Source organism: Nematolebias whitei, chromosome 1 (genome assembly GCF_014905685.2).
Source record: "Nematolebias whitei isolate Nwh7 chromosome 1, NemWhi1, whole genome shotgun sequence".
Lineage (NCBI taxonomy): Eukaryota > Metazoa > Chordata > Actinopteri > Cyprinodontiformes > Rivulidae > Nematolebias > Nematolebias whitei.
The window spans coordinates 58,337,109-58,339,926 of NC_056498.1; positions in this window are offsets into that span (position 1 = coordinate 58,337,109).

A 2,818-nucleotide genomic window follows, 5' to 3' on the forward strand; every position below is an offset into this window, starting at 1 on the left:
AGCAAGCACGTTAAAATTAGTTTTTCTTTCCCACATTTCTTCTAACGTGCATTTTCTTAAAAAGTACAATTAAATAACAATATTTGTATCTTTTAGAGAGGACAGGTACATATGGTAACTGTTCTGACAACAAGCAGAAAACGTTATAATAAAAGAGAAGAGCTCTTGTGATGGAAGGAGAAAAAGGTACACTAAGTTTTGATTACAAACAATAAACTAAAGATAAAATGAGGGGGGCGGCGGGGTGTGTGATTGTTTGGTGGAGACACAAGGAAATGATAGGGTTTCTCTTTCTCTGACTGCAGTTATGCCTGAAGGCTTTTTAGGCTTCGTCCCAGACACAATTATCCCATGACACACAAACGCCCTAATCAGCTGCTTCAAAATTAATCCCAGACTCCCTGTTCACATTATCTAATTTGTTTGTTTTTTGAAATTGAAAAATTCAACAAAATAAAAACCAACTCTAAATATGTTTCTAAGAAAGCCTGGGGTCCTAAGCATTACACTGAATGCAGATTGCCTAATCACTGGGAGGGCCGATGCTTCACTATCTCCCTTTGGGTCAACAACGGGAATATGTTTTAGTCACAAACGCAAAGAGATGTTTGATCAAATGTAATCATGAGTGAAGTTCTGAGAAAAAAAAACTGAAATATAGTTTAGATCTCATCGTACTGCATGTCATTCTGTTGTTAGGCAATGATTTTTCCAAATATTTTCATGTTCAGATCAAATAGTTGTATTTGATGTTAACTTGGCTGTGTCAGTTTCTTTTGTTTCCTTCTTTTAATAAACTTGGCAGATGCTCTAGTTTTAGTGTGTCCCGTGTTTTTGTTTTGGTGGGGTACATGATGGAGTAAGCACAGCTTCCCTCAGCACCGTTCCTGCTTCCTCCCTTTACTAAACGTGAGGCCGCAGACGGGACAGGCAATCTGGCAGCCAGCTACCGCTGCTCCTTGGCGTTTTAGTCGAACACTGTCCAGTAATGAGATTGTGATAAGACACAGACTAACTGCAGCTGAAGCTGTGTGTGTCTGTTCTCTGCTACTGCTTGGGTTGTGTGTGCTCAGGTGCACTCTTAGGTTTTAGAAGAAAAAAAACCAACAACAATGGTATGCTAGATTTATTCAACTTTTATTCATACAGGGTAGTCGCATTGAGCCTCGAGGACTCATTTACAAGAGAGACCTGTTTATAACAAAGAATGATGACAACAGTAGACAATCATAAAATAAAGCATATACATTAAAAAAAATTAATGGAAGAAAATTATATTTAAAAAAAAAACGAAACAAAAAACAGCTACATTGTAAATCAATGTAAAATACTAAAAACGTTAACATGTCTGCGTTAGTTTTTGCCAGGAACTTAGCAGTTGTTTAAAGCCACGAGGTCAGGAGCTTCAGATCTTTTTGCAAGATATTCCAGGAAACAGGAGCGGAGTAGGAGAAAGCTCTTTTGCCTAGTTCAGTCCTCACTGAGGGAACACTGCAGGTAATAATGTCCTGAGAGCGCACGCTGTAGCTGCACTCACGCAGTGACATGTAGGAGGAGATGTATGAAGGCAGCAGACCAAGAAGTGATTTAAAGATGAATGTACCAGTGAGAGAGTCTGTGTGAAGTTAATGATAACCAGTTAACCAGTGAATACTGGGTGCAGTGCTGGGTACAGTAGTTACAGCCAGTTATGAATGTTAGCTCACCATGATAGACAGCATCCAACATCTGCAGGATGCTTGTAGGAGCGTTCATGTAAATAATTACACCGTAATCAATGGAAGGAGGGGAAATTGCAGTTCAAGACGTTTCCTAGCATTCAGCGTTGGACAGGATCTATTTCTGCAAAAGAAACCAAATTTTACTTTCAGTTTCTTTACCAAGTTTTTGACGTGGGGCTTAAAAGAGAGATGCAAATTGACCAAGATACCTAAATATTTGTAGGAATCGAAAAACTCAATAGGAACACCATTCGAAGATAAAATAGAAGGAAGAACCGCTAGGACTGACTTCCTGTTTGAAAACAACATCCCTTTGGTTTTTGTCTGCATTTAGGACAAGTTTGAAACAGAACAAATCTGACTGAATGATGTTGAAAGCATATTTCAAAAGCTGGAAATCCTTAGCAACTGTTTTAGCTCGACAGTAAACAACTGTGTCATCAGCGTAGAAATGTATGGATGCACCAGCGATGCTCTGACCTATGTTACCTATGTAGATTGTAAAGAGGGTGGGTCCTAAGACTGAGCCTTTTGGTACACCATTGTTAACGGTAAGATAACTGGAAGAAGTACCATTAAGTTTAACACATTGTCTCTGATCTGAGAGATAGTGAACCAACCAGTGGTTTGATCTGAGAAACCAGTTTCTGAGAGCTTATGACATGTCATGGACCACAGTGTCAAAAGCTTTAGACAGGTCTAAGTAAAGTACAGCACAATAAACAATAAAGATAATTATTTCCATGTTTTAATTTACAAAAAACATCAGTTACTTGGTGTTTAAAGGCCAAAGCCAAAAAAATAAATAAATAAAGCAACTTAGACAAAGTTCAGTGTAGGAATCCATTTTGATGTCTATTATTCAGAATTTAACAAGGAAAACCCTTCCATTTCTTTTAACACAGCATCAGTAAAAGTTCTCATGTAACGAATGCATCTTACTAAACAGCAGAGAATCTAATTCATTTAAATACTCTCATCTATTTCCACCTTTCAATAAAGTGCTGAATATTTGAAACGCTGTTTTACCTTGTTAAAAACGTGCATTCTCATAAAAAAAAAATAATGGTTCAATTAGAAAAACCATAAAATAAGCA